The sequence below is a fragment of the Habropoda laboriosa genome, unplaced genomic scaffold (assembly GCF_001263275.1).
Source record: "Habropoda laboriosa isolate 0110345459 unplaced genomic scaffold, ASM126327v1 scaffold332, whole genome shotgun sequence".
NCBI classification, from domain to species: domain Eukaryota; kingdom Metazoa; phylum Arthropoda; class Insecta; order Hymenoptera; family Apidae; genus Habropoda; species Habropoda laboriosa.
In genome coordinates, this window is record NW_017100453.1 from 14,495 (window position 1) to 36,814 (window position 22,320).

The window sequence follows — 22,320 nt, forward strand, 5'->3', positions numbered from 1 at the left end:
ATATATGTGTATAAAAATATATATATAAAATAATGAAAATTAATACTAAAATTTCATTCTATAGGTAATATTAATCATGAAAAGTAAGTTAATTAAACTTAGCATGTTTTTTATGTAATAGGGGGATAGTGGTTTTTATTCTTCTTATTTAAGTAATAGCTCTGCAGCTTCAGGAACTAATGGTTTAACTTTCTTCTTGTACGATTTCATTCTTATGGTTGATATGTATGGGTCGGACTTTAATAGTAACCTCTGAAATGTGTCTTCATTGGTTGCAATTCTTGAAATTTTTCGAGTATTCTTGGTTCTAAATTTTTTAAAATCCTTATGTTTTGTTTCTTGCGTCTCTTCAGATAGTTGGTCAATCGGAAGTAGTGTATGCTTTATGATTTCTTTCCAATGAATTAATAATTTATGTATGGAGGCTGGCATATAATACCACCCATAAAGATCTATAAAATGTGCTGTATTTTGTGTGTACTCTTGGAATTTATCAACGTCTATTTCATATTGAGAAGAAATAACTTGGAGTATGGTATGAAATTTTTAAATCATTGATACATCGATTTCTGTTATTGTTGCTGAAAGCTCTGCATTGGCAAAAAATCACCTTGCAGTGTTTCCATCATTAGATGAACTCGACCCTGCTTAACAATATCAACTAGTAAGCCCATTTTTTCTTTAAATTCTCGTTGAACGTGTTCTTTTCTTTCTTTTCTTTGTTTTTTTGTGTGTTCTGAATTTGCTGTCCATTTTTTAAAAGGCATGTTATATGCGATATGTAAAAGATATTCGAAATATCAAATCCAAGCATGGAGTGATGATAGCTCAAAGGAATAATTATAACTATTGCAAGGTTTTGAATTAACAGGTTTTAAATTGTTCATTTCCATTGGTGTGGCATTACAACATTGCACATTTTGTTAGGCCATGGCATATTCTATCTGTATATTATTTATTTCAAGTGGTTTTAAATTTTGTCACTAATCCTATCTATTTCCTGGTCTATTATTTCATGTGTTTCTGTGACAAATTCAAATTTGATTGGCCTACAAAACCATGGTGACGATGGACAAGGATTTACCCATATTTGTTCGAAAGTTTCTTTATTATGTAATTTTAATGGAACCAAATTGGAAACAAAAATAGTATTATTGTTCATTGCTTAGTTTGCTTGTATTTGTTTGTATTGTGGTTGTGCCGAAGCACCATCACAGCCCCACTTACACGTAAGAACAAATTGTGCATTATCTTCTAGGTTCCCTAAATTTTTTAATATTGTTGATGCCGTGTGGTCTAACAAGCTTTGCAATTCTACATTAGCATAGCTTTCGGTTATTTCAGTGGTATTCTTTGGTGGATAACAATTTGTTTTTTCTTTAAATAATTTGTAGTATAAGGGCTATGGATTATTCTTGCATTTAATGGATTCATTTCTAATAACTATGTATTGAAACTTGGAAAGATCAGCAGTAATAAATATGCTTAAAGCTTTTTGTACTGTAAAAATTTGACTTTCATCATACAACCCTTTCTGAACAAAGTTTCTACGTTTTAACTGTATTCATTGTCTTGTAAATATTGAAGAAGACGTGATTTTGTATGCATTCCATGTTTTCTGAAGCTCGTTTTCACTGCATTCAACAATTATTTCAAAAAGAAATTATTAACTAAACATTATGTTCTTCTAATTTTTTACCTACTGCTACATTCAGAATATAATTTCTTTCCTTTATAAATTTGTACAACAGATGATTTCGGTGTCACTGTAGTATTAGAAGAACTTGAAGACGGGATTTGTGTTACTATTGTGCTTGGATAATTGAAATCTCTAGCTAACCATTCCTGATTATGTTTAAGGAATTTTGTCTCTATACAGGGTGTCCCGTAACTCCTCAAACACCCGGAAATGGAGGGTTGCTGGGGTGACTCTGAACAATTTTTTCCTTTACCAAAATGTTGTTTAAAGCTTCATTTTTGAATTATTAACGAAAAACACTGGCTAATCAGAGCGCGCGTAGAGCCCGCGCTCAGGGACGAAGAACAGAGGCTCATCCGCGCGCGATCGAACAAATGCATACGCGTGACTTCTCGGTTATCGGTCGCTGACAAAAAAAAAAAAGAATTTGACTTTGCACCGATATTTTTATAAGGCTTCTCCCGTGATTCTCCCTTGTCAATACTATTTAAAAACCCCTCTTATTTACCATGCTTTCGCTCCGCTAATATACAATTTACACAATTTCTTATGACTTTCTCTACCAGTTGACGCATCCCTCTAAACCAATAATCCCTCTTCAATAGGGCCTCGGTCTTAGTCACCCCAAAATGACCGCGTTCGTGCGCTTGGCGAACTACCTGCACTTGCATTTGCCTAGGTTCAACTAACGGTACGTCATTCACTTTATACAATATGTCGTTTCTCACAATATACCTATTCGCTCGATACTGTTCAGTGCTGTACCGAATTTCTCGCAAATCAACATCTTCTTTTTGAGCTTCACGCAGTCTAACAGTAATTCCATTATCATTCTCTTCTACTAACATAATTGTAGGTAATGGATTTCTACTTGTTTTGATGCGATTCTTAATCTTTATTAATTTTCGGGTATTGCATCTCTCACACGCCAAATTAATTTTGTGTGAGTGTTTCAATGTTTAAGTATAGGTTTGTAGGTGTGAACTGTGTCGGGACGTGAACTGTTGTCTTGATCCTTTTGGACTCCGTTTTTACATAGAGGCGCGTTGGGCCTTTCGTACAGTTTTATCTAAAAAACTATGGTGAGGGCGGCCTATGCGGACGAATAGGAGTCCTTCCTCGTCCTCGGCTGTTCTCCGGGAGTAGGGGTTGGACAGTCCATCCTGGTTTTCCCTGGTCGATGGTGTGGTGGTAAGGTATCGTGGCGGGGGTGTGAGGCTCTGCGAAAGTTTCGTGGGAACTGATCTGTGTGTGTGTGTGAGGTGACTTTACGACACGTCAATTGCTATTGAAGGAAATGTACGGGCGCCAAAAAGGCGTATGGAGTTTCGAGTAAGAAGCGTCGAGTTTCTGCGTCCATAAACACTTTCTGGCCCTCGACATCGCTTCGAACGGAAAAAGAGTTTCGAGTAAGAAGCGTCGAGTTTCTGCGTCCATAAACACTTTCTGGCCTTCGACATCGCTTCGAACGGAAAAGTAAATACAAAATAATTGAGATTAGAAGCCCTCAAAAATGGCAGGCCTGGTCGTTCATGTCATAAAGTCAAACCCTTAACGGTTGCGTCTGTGACACAACACTACTTACTGTGTCAACGTGTGCCACACTTTTACCCGGTCTATGTTCAACTTTATACTGATATTCTTCAAGAAGCAGTGTCCATCTAGCTACTCGTACGCATAAATCTTTTTTATTCATCGTTAGTGTAAATGCTTGGCAATCGGTGATCGGTGATAATTTTAAATGGAATACCTAATAAATAAACGCGGAACTTCTTCAAAGATTTGATAACTGCTAAAACTTCAAGTTCATAACTGGGATACTTTTCTTCGGCAGGTGTGGTTTTACCGCTTGCGTAATAAACGGGATGAAAAGTGCTATCCTTGTTATCGCGTTGGTATAGACTCCATACCCTAAACTAAACGCATCGGTATGTAGCTCAGTTTCGGCACCTGTACGATACAACTTTAAGACTGGCATACTGCTTAAAATTAATTTAAGTTTATCAAACGCTTCTTGTTCCGACGCTTCAAATTTGAATTTACTGTCCTTTCTCAACAAATTCGACAATGGTCTCGGTATAATCGAATATTGATGAATAAATTTCCTGAAGTATCCTGTTAAGCCTAAGAAACTTTGAACATCTTTTATACATTGAGGTTTCGGAAATTTTACAATAGCTCTAGTTTTATCTTCCGTTTTCAACAATATGTCCCAAATATTCAACCCTCGTCCATAAGAGATTACATTTACTTCAATTAATCAAAAATCCATACTGAGACGCCACATTCAACACAGTTTAAAGGTTCTCACTTGCATTCACAGTATCATCGGCTAAAACTATTATGTCGTCCAGGTACGTGCGAGCGATACCGGTTGCTATTACCTCCCTAAACGCCGCATGGATAAACTTCTCGAATTACAAAGACCAAACGGCATAATTGAGATTAGAAGCCCTCAAAAATAGCAGGCCTGGTCGTCCATGTCATAAAGTCAAACCCTTAACGGTTGCGTCTGCGACACAACACTACTTACTGTGTCAACGTGTGCCACACTTTTACCCGGTCTATGTTCAACTTTATACTGATATTCTTCAAGAAGCAGTGTCCATCTAGCTACTCTTACGCATAAATCTTTTTTATTCATCGTTAGTGTAAATGCTTGGCAATCGGTGATCGGTGATAATTTTAAATGGAATACCTAATAAATAAACGCGGAACTTCTTCAAAGATTTGATAACTGCTAAAACTTCAAGTTCATAACTGGGATACTTTTCTTCGGCAGGTGTGGTTTTACCGCTTGCGTAATAAACGGGATGAAAAGTGCTATCCTTGTTATCGCGTTGGTATAGACTCCATACCCTAAACTAAACGCATCGGTATGTAGCTCAGTTTCGGCACCTGTACGATACAACTTTAAGACTGGCATACTGCTTAAAATTAATTTAAGTTTATCAAACGCTTCTTGTTCCGACGCTTCAAATTTGAATTTACTGTCCTTTCTCAACAAATTCGACAATGGTCTCGGTATAATCGAATATTGATGAATAAATTTCCTGAAGTATCCTGTTAAGCCTAAGAAACTTTGAACATCTTTTATACATTGAGGTTTCGGAAATTTTACAATAGCTCTAGTTTTATCTTCCGTTTTCAACAATATGTCCCAAATATTCAACCCTCGTCCATAAGAGATTACATTTACTTCAATTAATCAAAAATCCATACTGAGACGCCACATTCAACACAGTTTAAAGGTTCTCACTTGCATTCACAGTATCATCGGCTAAAACTATTATGTCGTCCAGGTACGTGCGAGCGATACCGGTTGCTATTACCTCCCTAAACGCCGCATGGATAAACTTCTCGAATTACAAAGACCAAACGGCACTTTTAAAAATTCGTAATGGCCATCAGGTATAACGAAGGCTGTATATTTTCGACTACTTTCTTCGACAGACACGTGAAAGAACCCGTTTTTCAAATCTAGCGTACTGAATATTTTTGCGCCCTATAACGAATCTAACTCATCCTCTATTAATGGCGAAGGGTACCTGTCTTTTATAATTTTTTTGTTCAACTGCCTACAGTCAACACAAATTCTAGTTGACCCATTTTCTTTTTACTAGTACTATAGGATTGGCATAATCCGAATGAGATGGTCGTACAATTCCGTCTTCTAACCACGACGTTATTTGTTTATTAACTTCGCCTTTCTCTTCAGGAGATAATCTTCGCGGTCTTTGGTAAACAGGTGAATCATCGTTTGGAATAATATTCATCGTGACTCCAACTTCGCGTGTCATATTAGGTTTGTAATTTTCTATTAAACTTTCTACCGCTTCTTTATGTTCAGGAACCACAATATGCGACAGATCTACTTCATCTACTGCAACTTCGACATTAATATTGAAAATTTCCGGCACATCTAATTTTCTAATAAAAATTTCTCCCCCTTTCATAACGAGTCCTACGGAATCCAAAACATCTGTGCCAAGTATTAAGCTATGAGGCGTCAACGCGTCGGGCAAAACGTGTATATTTATCGGGTATGTCGTATGATCTATCGTTATGTACGTTGAAAATTCTCCTAATGTATAACTCCTTTCTACTCCTATACCGCGAAATTGCAAAATTCTACTGTTTAGCCTAGGAGCGCCAATTTTGATATAATGATCCGCACGCATTAAATTCAAATCGCTGCCAGAGTCTGCCAAAGCTACTAATTTACATTGTTCAATCTGTACCTCTTTTAAACGCTTTTTCCGTGATTCTTCCGACACACTACTCACATCCTTCGCCGGCTTATCATTATATTTGGACGCAACATGCCCATGTTCTTGACACTTAAAACACTTTACACCTTTATTTTTTGTTGGACAGTTCGCACTTAAATGATTACGGTCACCACACAAGAAACATCTCCGAACATTTTCCTGAGCGACAGTTCCACGAATTATCTTCTTCGTTTTCTCTTCAGCTTTCCTTCTTTTCATCCTGGAATTCTCCTTCATGGCTTCGTAGGACTCGAATTTTTCTTTCAGCTCGTGTATCGTCTTGGTGCCATACAATATCATTTTATTGAATTCGTCATCTTAAATCCCATCAATGATATACTTAATTATTGCCGATACTTCCATGTCTGCGTGTTTGCCTATCTCCAGCGTCTGATAGATGTATTCTTGATACGACTCATTCGACTTCTTAATTCTGCGAGACAAATTCTTGTGTATTTTATGCATATCTACGATTTGCGAAAATTCTGCTATTAACGCCTGTTTCATCTCGGACCACCTACGACAACATTTTTCGTAGTTCACAAACAACTTAGCTGATCCTCGCAATAATCGCTTCGCATGTATGATTTTTTGTACGTCGCTCCACTTGCGCAACCTTGCCATATCTTCAAATTCTTGAAGCCAGCAATGAACATTTTCGTTATTATCACCACAGAAGGTACTTATTGATTCCTCCACATCCCTGAATGACAAAGTCTGCATTCGTCTCGACAATTCCTGAACATCGTCGCGATCATCTTGATCTTCGCTTTCTTCGTGTTCAGTTTCATCTTCACCATGTTCGATTTCCAGGGTTAAGGCTGCTTTCAGCAGCCCTGCAACTCTCTCTTATTTCCAGTCGTCTTCAACTTGCGTTTTTTTAACTGGTCCTTCAACTGATATAACTTCATTGTTTCTACTTCTTGCAACTTGTCACTACGCAAACTTTCTTGTGTAAAATCAAGTATAGTATCGTTTCCTTCATCCGACATTTTGAACAACTTTTCAACACAAATTCAACTATCACAGTCATTGTACACCTTATTTCCTTCAATCCCGGACGATCCCCCAAAATGTGTAGTGTTAGATATAAAAATGTAGTTTATTATAATGTATTAGAATTGAAGTTAAGGTAACAGGACTATACATATATCTAGGAAGCAGGCATCATGGAAAAATCGCGAACACGGTCAAGCGAACATTCTCGTTGTATTCAGCGCCCGATAGGCACGAGAATTAAAGTTAAGGTAACAGGACTGTACATATACGATTACGACTCTTAACTATACGCTCGATTTCCCAATCAACACTGTCTTTTTTTCCGCAGGGAAAACTATCGCTGACCCTCGACTTCCCCTCCGCCACACCCTCATAAAACCATCAGCGACGCATCGGCCGATCGCCCGATGTTTTTGTCCGTCGTCACTTTAACTTTTACTGCCTTCTTCCTGTTCTTAAAACTACACGCTAAGTTATAACTACAGTGAGCGAAATTCGTATAAACGCACTTCAAAATCTACGAATTTTTCCTCTTTCTTAGAAGTAGAGAACTAGGAACATTGTCAGAAAGATCTGTTTAGATTACGTGGCTTTGACTGTCAAGATTCCTATGTCTCAGTTTATTTCAGTTAGTTGTAGAGTCAAGAGGCAGAGTAAAACGTTTATAATAGTGTTTACCAGTGCGAAATTCGTATAAACGCAGTGTTCCGTCGCGCAGGTACGGAACGCATGGGGTCTTCGTTGACCGGGTTTATGGCACGCTCGCACGAGAAGGTTATTTTTGAGAACAAAGACGTTTCGTAGCTCCGCGAAAAAATAAGTAATTTCTTACAGAACAATGCCTTTAGAATTTCGACTTATCCGCGTCCTCAATAATCGAAGACGCGTCATAAACCAAGTATTCCTGAAGGGTCACTCCACACGTGCGTATAACGGCACTTTCGGCCGAGGGTTGACCTGGCGGGAATTTCCGACGCGTCACCGAAGGACAGCGAAGATTCCACGCACCCGCAGGTAGGGCCCCACTCCTTCCAATATCGCAAAAGATCGCGACGCGACACGCAGTGCTTTTTTTCTCTTAATATTGAGAGAAATCAAAGAGATAAGTGCTTCATATTGTTGAATTGAGTAGCATTAAGCTGTATTTATTAATACATTTAGTATTACATTTGTTTTAATGAAAAGGAGAAGATTGCCAAGAGGAAATTTCCTTAGCGAAGGCGAAAAAGCTACAATAGCAATTTTAAATGAAAGAGGTGAATCAAATAGAAAAATAGCGAAGGAAATTCATCGTTCAGAGTATGTAGTACGAAATTTCTTAAAACTGAAAGAAAATTATGAAAAGAAATGTTCTACAAAACGAAATTCTAAAATAACGAAACGGGAAAAGAATATTATTCTCTATGAAGCAACAAAAAATAGATTAGTTGCAAGTCAAATTGTTGCGAAAATGCAATTATCAATCACGAAGGGACGTGTCCAACCAATTTTGCACAATAATCCAAACATAGTTTTTAAAAAACCACTGAAAAAGCCGATGTTGAAAGCACATCATAAGGTTGCTCGGCTAGAATATGCCAAAAACCATATGCACTGGACTGATCAATGGAAGACAGTCATTTTTTCGGACGGGACGCAGCATCTAAATTATCAACACCACCAAATCCTGTTTACAAATTAATACGCAAAGAAGCCTAATTCTCCGAAACCCTTAAACTTCCGGCTCAAACGATACCTACAGGACCTAAAAGTCGACACACCATCCGTTGCACCGAGAGGACACTATCAAGTTACAGTTTTACGTGCGGTCTACTACCGAGAGGCCTACCCGCACGGCCCCCCACGGGGCGTGGGATTGAGATACGCCCAATCAACGCGGTCGTCCGACTAGACCCTCAAGGGGTACAGGTCGTCCGCCTACCCGTTCAGGGTCCTTGTGAGGAGAAATCCCCACGCTACGGGTAGCGCGGAGTGACTTTCCAACACTCTACCAATTCTCCAGATTGGTACCGGAGCTGTTCGTAACTCACACGTCGGGGCCTGGAAAAAGGGCTCCTGACCAGCATGCGGCCTAACCACTGCCCCCTCGAAACCTACACCACACCCGGCCAGCCCCGCTGTGGCCGCAGGTGCCCGCGCCACACTGGCGCGAACCTCTGCTGGCCCAGCCCGGATGGTCAGGGGAGGGCGGAATGCCCGCCACAGCCCCCGACGTGGCTTGGAAAGGCCGGCCGGCCCGAGGTACCGTCTAACATCATCGGTGGGATGTGCGTGGGTGGACACCAACACCACTACCATTGGAGGGAACCTCACCCCACTCAGTAATGGTAAACCAGCTCAGGTATCGGGGGATCGCCAAGCCCCTAGGTACCCTTGGGTACCCCCCTGCGGGAGCACAGAGAGGACAAGTATTGTTTGCGGATAGTTAGGCTCGATCAGACGATCGACCGGCGCCGTACCTCGAGCTGCGCGACTTGGAAAAACCCTGCTCTTACCGTTCGGATCACAGAGCAAGTTGGACCTACCCTTTCGGGATGCAGCTCACTTAGCCGACCCTCCAGGCTGCGTGCAGCCCGGAGCGTCGTTACCAGCGGGCGCCACGGGGAGAAACCTTGGAAAAAGACTTGGAAAAACCCTGCTCTTACCGTTCGGATCACAGACCTACCCAACGCAGACCTACGCAAGTTGGACCTACCCTTTCGGGATGCAGCTCACTTAGCCGACCCTCCAGGCTGCAGGCAACCCGGAGCGTAGTTACCAGCGGGGGCTACGGGGAGGCGGAGCTGCGAGCATCCTGTTTGGTCCCAGCAGGATGGCCTTTCTGCCGATTTTAACCTACTCCATCACGGCTCCAGTTTTGGGGCCACCTGCACTGGTGCGCACATTGCCCATCACCTTGATTCTGAAGCGATTACTTCTAATTCTATTTGGCATTATATGAATGTCGCATGCGAGCAAAAAAAAAAAAAGAGAAAAAAAAAGTGATCGGAAAGAAGAGTAGAAAAGAGAAGAGAAGAGAAGAGAAGAGAAGAGAAGAGAAGAGAAGAGAAGAGAAGGGAGGGAGGTACTTTACGGGTGCGGACTTAGTGGTTTATGCGGTTGGTGTTGTTTTCATTCATGCGGGAGGGATAAAGATGGCAAGAGAGGGAGAGAGAGTGAGAGAGCTGGTGAAAGAGCGAGAGGTTGAGAGGGAGAGAGAAGTTGGGGGGAGAGAGAGAGATAGGTTGCGGGATAGAGAGAGAGAGATGGTGAGCGAGAGAGAGAGATATGGCGAGTGAGCGAGAGAGGTTGAGAGGGAGAGAGAGGTTGAGAGCGAGAGAGATAGAGAGATGGTGAGAGAGAGAGCGTGATAGGCCGGGAGGGTGGGGGGAAAGATATTGAATATTCCAGGCGAGCTGGCATGCACTCAACATGCACCCTGCCGTGCACATGCACCCACCCTCCGCCTTCGCCTGCCCCGGCGACGTTGGTCCATTGTCCGACTCGCGCTATTCGCCTCTCCGCGTGGGAGCGGAGATGGTCGGACCGATCGCGCGTCCACCGCACCGCTGCGGTGGATTCACCCGATTGACGCGAGTTCGCGTGCGATGTTGTATATCGCCGTCAAAATTCGAGTTTTTTACCGATCGGCTTGTTATTTGCACGGCTTCCCCCCACTGACAGCGCGCACACGGTGGAGGAAACCGCGCCTTGCTACTCCGCGTGGGAGCGGAGTAGCGTCTTCCCCCGCGCGTCCGCCGCACCGGTGCGGATGAATATGTCCGCTTTCACTGTTTGCAGCATCCTGGTTCCTCTTCCTTCTTCTTCCTTGCCCATTTCCTGGGCTCTTCTCTCCATTCCTTGTGGAGATTCGGTCTCCTCCTCCTCGTCCTTACTCCTTCTTGGCGTCGTTTCTCTTCTTGTCTCCTTTCCTCGAGAACAAACTCTGTCGGTCTTCTGGTTCTCGTACCCTTCTGCTCGGTTCGCTTTTCCCTGTCCTTTGCCTCTTTCGCGGACAGTGCTGTTCTCGCAAATGTGCGGAGATGTTGGAACATGTCCTTCCTGACGAACTCGGATTTTCTTATCGGCCATTCCTGGGCTGCGGATATCATGCCAGTTTTCATGGCTGTTCGAGCTTCCTCGTGGAGTGGGCAGTCGAACAACACGTGACTGGATGTTTCCTCCGTGCCACAGTCGCACTCAGCTTTTTCACTCAATCCAAGCGATTTGAGTTTGCTGTTGAAGCACCCGTGACCACTGAGTATTTGTGATACATAGTGGTCGAGGTGGATCCAGCTGCTTTTCATACGCTTGTGGACGTTGTCGAAGAACTCGAAGGTTGTTCGTCCACGCGTTTCCGTGTTCCATCGGTTCTGCCAGTACTCCACCGTCTTCTGCCGTATCTCGGTCTTGTTCGGTGTGTCCCCCTCCGCGTCGTCCCTTGGTCTTCGTATCCGGTACGTCCTTGCTCTCTCCTTTATGAGGAGGTCTATGGGGATTTCTCCCGATATGACCTGGAGAGCTGGCGTGGATACCGTCCGGTATGCCTTCGTTAGGCTGAGAAGTGCCGTCCTCTGCGATTTCTCCAGGGTTCCCAGGTTCTTCTTCGTCAACAGGTCGCTCCAGCCAGCGGCCGCGTATGTGACGATGGGGACGTATAGCCCTCGGTACAGTGTCCGGAGTGCCCCGTGCCCCAGGCCCCAATTGGCTCTGGCTATCCTGGCGAAGCTGTTGAACGTTTTCTTGCACCTGTCGGCTGTGGTTCGAGCGTGTAGATCCATGCTGAGACCACAGCCGATGTGGATTCCCAGGTACTTGATCGTCTGCTGCATCCTGAGACTCCTGCTGTCGATTCGAATGGTTGGTGGGCGCCGAGCGTCCAGTTTCCCTCTCATCAACAGCATTTCGGTCTTCTCTTTTGAGAGCTTCAGCTTTTTTCGCGTGCACCACTCTGAGACCGCGTTGACGACCTCCTGCCCTCTAGTCTGCAGATCAACTCTCGTATCTCCTGCAACGAGGACGAGGATGTCGTCTGCGTAGGCGATGGGCTTCGCACTCCATTTCGCTGGACGTTAGAATTGCCAGCAGATCGTCGAATACCAGGTTCCAGAAACTTGGGCCCAGTATCGATCCCTGTGGGCATCCTTTTGTCACAGCTTTCCCGATGGTGTCATTCCTTCCTGTTATGCGGACTGTTCTCTCGGTGAAGTAGCTCTTCACCAGTCTGAACAGGTTCCGCGGACAGTTTCTCCTCTTCAATTCCAAGAGCACGTTGGGCCACCATACGTTGTCGAAAGCGCCCGAGATGTCGAACGCTATCGCCAGTGTGTATTTCCTACTCGTCATCGCCGTTCCTGCGATCGTTTCTCGGAGCTTCACGATCGCATCCTCCGTCGACCTTCCGGGCCGAAACCCGTACTGTCTGTCGGAGGTTAGGGGATGGTCGAGAAGGAGCGGGGCCATCCGCTTCGCCATCAGCCTTTCCAGCAACTTGCCCACCATGGAAAGTAGGCAAATTGGTCGATATGACTTTGGGCTGCTCCTGTCCTTGTCTGGTCCTTTGGGAATGGTGATAATATTCCCTATCTTCCATCGGGTCGGAAATACTCCCAGGTCGAGGCATCCGTTGTACAGCCTGAGTAGCTCCTCGTGGATGCATCCCCAGGCCATCTGGATTACTTCCACCTCGATCCGGTTCGGACCGGGGCTTTTGCCTCTTCTTGGTCGCTTTACGGCGTCGCTCAATTCTTTTAACTGGAATTGCGGGATATCCTCGGTCTCTGGACAGACCGTTGAATCCCGGCGTGCCACCTCGTGCTCCTGCGTGTCGGCGCTTTCATCGTCATCTGGGACGAGCGCGTCTAGCATAGCTTTCGCGATGGCTTTCCAGCTATCCGTTTCTCCCTGTGGTGTGCAAAGGGTGGACGTGGCTTCCTCGCTCCTCAGCTTTCCGAGGGCGGACTTATATACCACGCCCCAAGGTTCTTTATTTCCTTCCTCGGTGACGAACTGGCGCCAGCTCTGGTTCTTCTCGAACAGTTTTCCTTCAACAGTACTTCTTGGAATTTGTCCCAGTTTGCCTTCCTGGTGTCAAATCTGGGTTCCAGGGCACTGGGATTTTTCCTCATATCCTTCCCTATGAGGTCGAGTCCCGTCTCCAGCATCCTGTGGTCGCTGGAGGTTCCGTCTTCGTGCACCCTCCATGATTGCACGAGCGGTAGTACTTCCGTGCTCACGAGCGTGACATCGATATTCGATGATCCCCTCGTTGTCTGGAACGTGGTTGGTTGTTCGGGCGTGTTCAGAACAAAGAGTCCCATCTGCGAGATGAGGTCCATCAGCTGTTCTCCTCTATTATCTGTGCACTTGCTGTGCCATAGCGGCGACTTCGCGTTCGCGTCCGCGCCGATAATTAAGTTTTTCCCTTTGCAGTAGGATGCTACTTTGTCCAGCTGGGCCAGCCCGAGCTCCATATTTTCCGATTGTATTGGCTCACCACGTTGTCAACGGACTGTCCGATGGCAATCTGCACGCACACGCACGTCGGCGTGCACAGACTGCCAATTTCCAGTACCGAGACGCGCTTGTTGCGGACAGCAATGGCTGCCAGCGGTGGCGCGTCCTCTCTTCCTCGCGAGATCACCGCGATGCCTTGCCCGAAGCCGGGGATTTTTCCCCCGACGCTGTACGGTTCCTGCATGAGCAGTATGTCAGCGTCGAGTTCCTCCATCTGGGACCGGACCTCGTGTGGCACTATCTTCGATCGCTGCATGTTGAGCTGCAGGATCTTCATTCCTCTTCCTTTTTCTTGATTGCGTTTACTCATAACGCGTTCTTGAGACACATTTCTCCAGAGCGTATTTGTGCGCCGGGCAATTCATGCTGGAGGCCGCATGATCGCCGTTCTTTCCAGCGCGCTTGCAGTTAACGCAGCGCGCAGGTTTTCTCTGGTTCGGGCACTTCTTAATATTGTGCCCTCTCTCCGCGCAGTGGCTGCAGGATTCTCCTTCCTGCCTGCAGTGCTTTGCAACGTGGCCAAACCCTCGGCACTTGAAGCATCTACTTACGGCCACGTAGTCCTTCACGTTGCACGCGTTCCAGGAGATATACATCTTCCTGGCCGCGAGCAATTTCGTTCTTGTCTGAGGCTGAACCTCGATCACCTAGTGGGTTTCTTCACTGTCCTTTCTGCCTGTTCTGTGGCAGAATTTGATGTTTTCGGCTTCCCCTTCACTTATCCTTTGCTTATTTTGCCTCTTCATGCACGATTTTATTTCCTTCTCGGACATCTCCCTCGGGATGTCGTATATTATCATCCTTGGGAGTTGTTGCTCCCTTTCCTTTGCCGTTAGCCCGGCCTCCTTGAGCTTGGCGTTCTCTGTGAACACCTTCACTCCTTCCGGCGTACTCGTCTCGACGACGATGCCGTTTCCGTTTATCTTCCGGACCGCTTTGATCTGGATCCCCCTCTTCTTGGGGTTTACCAGCGTGAAGACAGCCTCCCTGGCTTCTTCGCTCGTCCTTATTTCCCCCTCCTCCTTGGAGGGGTAGATCGTCACCACGTTCCGTGGTGGCTGCACCGCAGAGTGGGCTACCTTCGGGCAGCTCATGCGGACTCTGTCTGCTTGGTGGCTTGTCTTTTGCGCCACCGTCTCAAGTTTCCTGGTGGCTTGGAGCGTCTTGGTTATTGCACCTGCGAACGCAGCCTCCGTCTTTCTCTCTCCACCAGTGGTCTGGTCGAGCTTGCCGGCGAGGAAACTGTTGCGGAGCAGCAGTTCCTCGCACCGAGAGGACAATACCAGCTTCCACCATGGACAATAGAAACCCCCCACATAATAGATACATTCCTAACAATAGGAAAAAATATTAACCCCAATACCGCCAAAACCTTATATACTGAATTATCTAGCAAATATCAAAACCATGGACAAATTTTTACCGACGCCTCAAAATCAAAACAAGGGACTGGATCTGCGGTATGCACCCCTGAAAGAGACTTGCAATTCTGACTTCCAGAAGCATTCACAGTTTTCAGCAGTGAAGCGTTGCTCCCTTTCCTTTGCCGTTAGCCCGGCCTCCTTGAGCTTGGCGTTCTCTGTGAACGCCTTCACTCCTTCCGGCGTACTCGTCTCGACGACGATGCCGTTTCCGTTTATCTTCCGGACCGCTTTGATCTGGATCCCCCTCTTCTTGGGGTTTACCAGCGTGAAGACAGCCTCCCTGGCTTCTTCGCTCGTCCTTATTTCCCCCTCCTCCTTGGAGGGGTAGATCGTCACCACGTTCCGTGGTGGCTGCACCGCAGAGTGGGCTACCTTCGGGCAGCTCATGCGGACTCTGTCTGCTTGGTGGCTTGTCTTTTGCGCCACCGTCTCAAGTTTCCTGGTGGCTTGGAGCGTCTTGGTTATTGCACCTGCGAACGCAGCCTCCGTCTTTCTCTCTCCACCAGTGGTCTGGTCGAGCTTGCCGGCGAGGAAACTGTTGCGGAGCAGCAGTTCCTCGCACCGAGAGGACAATACCAGCTTCCACCATGGACAATAGAAACCCCCCACATAATAGATACATTCCTAACAATAGGAAAAAATATTAACCCCAATACCGCCAAAACCTTATATACTGAATTATCTAGCAAATATCAAAACCATGGACAAATTTTTACCGACGCCTCAAAATCAAAACAAGGGACTGGATCTGCGGTATGCACCCCTGAAAGAGACTTGCAATTCTGACTTCCAGAAGCATTCACAGTTTTCAGCAGTGAAGCATTTGCGATTCTACAAGCCTTAAAATAAATCGAAAAAAAGACACATAATAAATTTATCATTTTTTCAGACTCCAAAAGTGTTGTGACAGCCTTACAAAATTTAGAAACCAGAAACACAATAATACGGAACATTATCGAATTAAATGCAATACTCAATTGCGGCGAAAAAGAAATTTTGTACTCCTGGATCCCCTCGCATGCCAACATCGAAGGCAATGAAAAAGCCGACTCAGCAGCAAAGCTAGTTAGTACCAGTACGTCCGAATCAAACGATGTCCCTATATTATATCAAGACCTTCAAAATTACCTCGCTAAAGCGACAACAGAATCATGGAGTGAAGAGTGGAAAAATTCAAGACCGACTAAACTACACACAATCAGAAACAGTATAAACGATGCCAACCCGGCTTGGCTACTGAACAGGAAAGATCAAGTAAAGTTAACAAGAATAAGAATAGGTCACACAAACTGGTCACACTCCCATCTCATCATCAAAAAGGAACCAAACAACTGTGATATCTGCGGGATACAAAACTCCATCGATCACATCCTGATAACCTGCCCAGAGTACAATATGAAAAGGATCCAACATTTACTGACTATGCTTCAAAAAGAAGATTCAAGTAAAAGAGCTATAAACTTCTTGAATGATATTGGTTTATACCACCTACTATAGACTGCACCACTGAATAAACTCACTGTGATCACTAATAACCTCAGAAGGTGCATGTAACCTTTGTTACGTGTTACGCTTGTTGTGTCCTCACACGGAGCGTAATATTTGTTTCGGTTTGTGGATCGGTCTAAACGTTCACCGTATGAGGGTGATACGTTGTTGACAACGAATCCGACAGGATTGGAACCTTCGGCGTACGTGATATATACACCGTTCTCCAAAGGATGGAAAAGGTTGGAGGTTCAACGTGTATGGTTAACACGTCGTTGGCAAGTTTTTGGTGGTGGACCGGTCAGAACATTCAACGCATGTGGTTCTACGTCGTTCTCCGACAAGTCCGATAGGATTGGAACCGTCGGCGTACGTGGTATATACGCCGTTCTCCAAAGGATGGACAAGGTTTGGTGGTTGTGAGGACAGTACGTACCGTAATGTCGGATATACCTCGAGCGGTTAAGATATATCCTTTGTGAGTCTAGCTATTTCGTTACTAATGTTACAAGGAGATGGTTAATTGAATATAGGCTGAGCAATTCTACAATAGCTATATTCTAATAATATTCAATGTGGTTACAATAAGATTACAATGGTTTAAATATGAGTTATAATGATTGATTCTTGGCTGAGCAAGAATCTTCCTTCTCGACTTTACACGGTGAGTACGCGGGGACGTCGTAGACAAGTATGTCTAGTTGACACTTACGAGTTTAGTGTTATACTGGGTTGCTCGAAAGGGAATTGAGCCCAATCTTGCTCGTGTCGAACGATGACTATACAGGTACTGTTCTACTTTAACGTTCACGGTAACTCTGAACTGTGACTGCCCCAGATCCTCGAAAATCATGCCCTTATATACTCAAAAATTTGTATTTTTTGGGTGGTGGGGGCCCTAATTTTCCCATGAGACCGAAGTGCGTTCGTTTACTTTATCTCAAGGGGGTGAGCTCTAGGCGGATGTCTCGGCGCCGCCGTGTCGGCTAGTCTGCGTACGTAACATCGTCGATATATTTAATTATGTGTGTTTGCCCACACCATCGAAGTTTTTATATTCGACGCCGCCCTCCAGAATGCACTGCAGAATCGTACGCCGTTTAGAGTACGACAATTGCCGCAGTATGTTATGTGCAAGTTGTGAAGAAATACTATCGCCTAGCCGATGTTATAATATTATATTCCCTTCGTTTAACAGAAACACGGCAACCGTGTGAGATATTGAAGAACCAACCACACCTTTGTATTCGGTACCAAAAAAAGGTAAGATTTCATTGGTCACATTTAGTTTTAGCAATCCTTTTGACGTCGAAATATTTACTTAGCTGTATTTTCCCCCACATCATAGTTCGAAAATTCGACGCCGGCGTCCAATATGCATAGCACGAAGATCGTGAATTTTGAGCACCAGTTTGCGTCCAGCATCTCCTGGAATTCCTGGTCTTGCATCGCGGACTGACGTAGTGTTGGCCGTTTGGGGGGCTGCTCTGGTTTCGGTAGCTTCTGTAGCAGCGTTTCCCTGCAGTCCTCGCAGTCCGTAGCCCTGCGGTTCACTGGTACTGTCTCTCTGCATTGGCTGCATTTAAGAGTTGATTCCCAACGGGCCGGGTAGTGCTCGTTGAACTCCTCGCCTGTTGTCAGAGTATTTTTTGCGCATTTTGCGCAAATGACATCGTCAGTCATGCTGGTGTAAAACGTTCTCGTTGTACAAAACGTCGTTGTTGCCAGCATTATAAGGTAATGCTGGAGGCGCGCTGTTCTTGTCGAGGCTTGCTTTCTTAGGAGGCACATCTTGACGATTGATGTCTCGGTGGTCCTCGCTTGGGCCTTATATACTCAAAAATCTATCCCGCATCCCCTCCAGTCCTCTGGCGTTTGTGGGATTGGCCGGGCATCCACCCCCGTATGTTATCGTCAGTGATGAACGCCAGGAGGAGGCCATTCTCCCAGATGTATTCTGGGGCTCCTTCTCCCTGATCCCTGGTGGATGTTGCTGCATTGGACTTGCGAGGTCGCGATGTCTGGGTCCATTTCCCCGGTACGTAGGTCCCCGGGAAAGGGGTGAAATTTTCCTTGGGACGTACCAGGGATCCCCGTCTTACTTCTTGGATCCAATGACCCTGTTCGCCTGTTTGAACTGCGATGGTCCGATGTCCTTCGTTGCATTCCGTCTGTGTTGTTTCGGAAGGCATTGCGAGAAACTGTGAGAAATTTTTTGCATTCCAGGTTTTTATATTCTTTGAGTTGGGAGGTATACGAGTGGGGGGATGTTTGCACGGAGATGTGGCTGCGGCACATCTGTGGCACTGTCCTCGCTTGTTCCTGGCTCTTGCTGGGCTTGGATTTCTATTATCGGTGGTCGATTTTTCCTTAGCTTCCTCCAGATGATGTAAGCGATAAATGCCAGCAGTGCTGCTATACCCGTGGTTCCTCCCATGATGTGAGAGTGGGAGTGTGTTCTCTCGTTTCGTAAATTCTTCACCTGTTGTTCAATCTGTTATAGAGAGAGTGCTGTACGACTGTGGTGTCAATCGTTGTTGGTCGTGGGTGGTGCTGCTTCTATTATCTTCTATATGATGTTGGTCGAAGTCTGGTATTATAGTTGATATATTTATGGAAGTCTCTGGACGATATTTTAGTTGGTTGAGTTTATAAGAGATGGTTTCCATGGCATGTAATTGTGTGGTATCTGTGACGGCTGGGCATCCCGCATTCATTTTCATTATTCCCGTTCCACGTATGTATCTCAGGGCTTGTTGGCCGCAATGTTGCCGATTTCCGTCATTTTTAAAATTAATTCCGTTAGATATGATCCGTATGTCTCCAGTTTTTCTCCGTATGGGAATGCTGTCGGTTCGCGTACTATCTTTCGGAACACGAGTTCATGTGGTGTGAAATCTGTGGCTTCGTGTATTGCTGTGTTGTATGAAAACATTGCAGATGGGATTAACAGGTCCCAATCCTCGTATGTGTCCATATAATGCTTTAAATATTCTGTGAGGACGATATGGCTTCTCTCCAGTGATCCGTTTGTTTGTGGTCTATAGCCGGATTCAGTCAATTGTTTGATCTTGAAGATTTCTGCCAGATGCGTCATAATTTTTCCCAGGAAACTTGTTCCTTCGTCTGTTAGGATTGCACGTGGTGTTCCAAAGACTGCGATAAAGTGTCTTGCAAAGGCGTCTGCGATATATGACGCCTATTGACCTACCGTCTTGTGATATATCGCCGATCGCCGGTTCCTTGGATTTTCCCCTCTTGAAACGACCGTACAAAGAGGAGTACGGTAAATTTTAGTGGATGGCCGCTTGATTGATGCTCATATGGCCTAATCTGACAGCTTCGAGAGCTTCGGCCATAGCGTCTTCGTTCCAGGGTGTAGGATTGCTTCGAACTGGTTTGTTGCTCCGGTGTCCAATTGCATCGCACTCCTTTTCCTAGTAGTTTGATTAGTGGTCTGGCTTTAGTTGAATAATCCTGAATGAATCGTTGGTAATATCCTGTTAAACCTATGAATTGTTGGATATTTTTCTGCGTTTTTGGTGTGGGGAATTCTTTCTCTTATTGTAGGTTTCTGGGATCGGGTTTTACTCCATCGGCTGAGACTATGTGTCCTAGATATGTTATTTCCTTCCGTAGAAATTGGCATTTATCTGTTTATAGAGTGAGTCCGTGTTTCCTGAGTCGGTTGAATAATTTTTTGATTTTGATTTCGTGTTCTCGAAGTGAGGTTGAGTAAACTACGATGTCGCCCAGGTAGACGAAGATCTCTATTCCTTGAAGTTCAGTTAAGACCTGGTCCATCAGGCGTTGAAAAATTGGGGGCGTATTTTTTAAACCGAACGGCATTCTTGCAAATTCGTAGTGTCCATGCGGTGTAGTAAATGCTGTTTTCTGACGATCTCTTGCGTTCATTTCTATTTGATGGAAACCATTAGCCAGATCGAAGATTGAAAAATACTTTGCTCCTCCTAATTTGTCGAGGATTTCCGTAATTTGTGGGAGGGGGTATTTGTCGCTAACCGTCTTTTCGTTCAAGGCTTGAAAATCTATCACCATCCTCCATCGTTTATTTCCTGTACTGTCAACTTTCTTGGGTACGATCCATAACGGTGAATTGTATGGTGAGGTGGAGGGTTTAATAATTCCCTGTGATCGCAGGTTTCCGACTTGTCGCTGGATTTCTTCCTGGTGAACCGGCAGGTAGCGGTATTGTCTCGTGTTTGACTCATAGTATTTGAGTTATAATATTGGATATTGAATAGTAATACGTAATATGGATGTAAGGTTAAATAACAATAAATAATATAGTCTGGTTATAGGTATACGTTACAATAATGTGATTACTTACTAAGGATTATGGAATAGTAGACTTTAGATATAATAGAGTTTGATATGATTATGTACGGAATCAGTCGTATGTCGGATACGACTGATGACACATGGCTGTGTCGGAGCCGGCTGCGAGTCCGGGACTCGGCGTACTGACTGGGCTATGACAGTGAGTGCGGCTGCACTGCGACCGTACTGACTGTGTACTGAGTGAGTTACTGGAACTGTATCGGAACTAACTGTGGCGGTGTTCTACCGTGTCTTTTATCCAAGTTATTTGGTGGTGCGTAGCATCGCGGGGATGCTTACAGTTATCTGGTTGTTGTCGCGAATGTGGCGTGAGATTGTTTATGTGAAGTAAAAGAGAAGTTAATCGAAGGATGTTTATGTGGATAAGAGTGGAATCTGTACTGAGAATTGGTCGAAGGATGTTTATGTGATATAGGAGTGAAGTCGATCGGAGGATGTTTATATGAGATAAGGTTGGAGTTTAGTTGGAGGATGTTTATGTGAGATATAGATTAAGGTTAGTAGAAGCTTAATCTATGTGTACGGAGAATTGGTCGAAGGGTGTTTATATGAGATAGGAGTGAAGTCGATTGGAGGATGTTTATATGAGATAAGATTGGAGTTTAGTTGGAGATTATTTATAAGAGATAGGAGTGGAGATAGATTAAGGTTAGTAAAAGCTTACAATATTCTTAATCTAACTTCGTGGTATTGTCACGAAGGATATATATCATACTTTATAACTAACTCAAACATCGTCGAATGACGTCACACCACATACGGCGATGTAAATTTATATTCGGAAATTCGGTGGCTCAGTGCAGGAAAAACCCTACAACGTTTTCTTTCTCTTCGAAAAGAAATTCCAATTTTTTTTAGAAAAGGAAGTAAAAGATTCGGCCGAAATGCAATCAAAATTTAAAGACCAAATGTTTTTGAAAGAATTAGCTTTTACCACGGACGTAACTGATCATCTTAACGTTCTAAATTTAAAACTTCAAAAACGCGATCAAACGGTTTCTGATATGATCAGTTGCATAAATGCTTATCGCAAACGGTTTGATTCGCTTGTTACTGAAATTTCCAGAAACGAATTATATAATTTTCCTAGTTGCGAGGATCTGAAAGATCTTCCAGGTTCAGATTCAGATTTTAGCATGTTTGCATCTACATTGCGTAGTGTAGTTGATGAATTTGATACTCGCTTCAAAGATTTTGACGTATTAAAAGGGAATCTTGCTATTTTCAACAATCCCACGAAAATTCATACTCCGGGTCAAAATTTCGAATACCGAATTGAATTGTGCGATCTACAAGGAGATCAATTTTTTACAAGTCGCGGCGAAATCGGGTTAGAGTTTTTTAAACTTTTACCCGTAAGTAAAAATCAGAAACATAGAAATCTTGGCCTCAAAATTTGTTCCATGTTCGGTTCAACGTATATGTATGAAAGTGCATTTTCACACATAATACATGAAATATTTGAAACGAGCATCAATAGCAGACTCATCGCTGACACATTTAAGGTGAATTGCTTCCTCCGAAATTCCGGTTGATATACCGGCACTCGTCAAGGATGCAATTCGTCCACAATGTTCGCTTT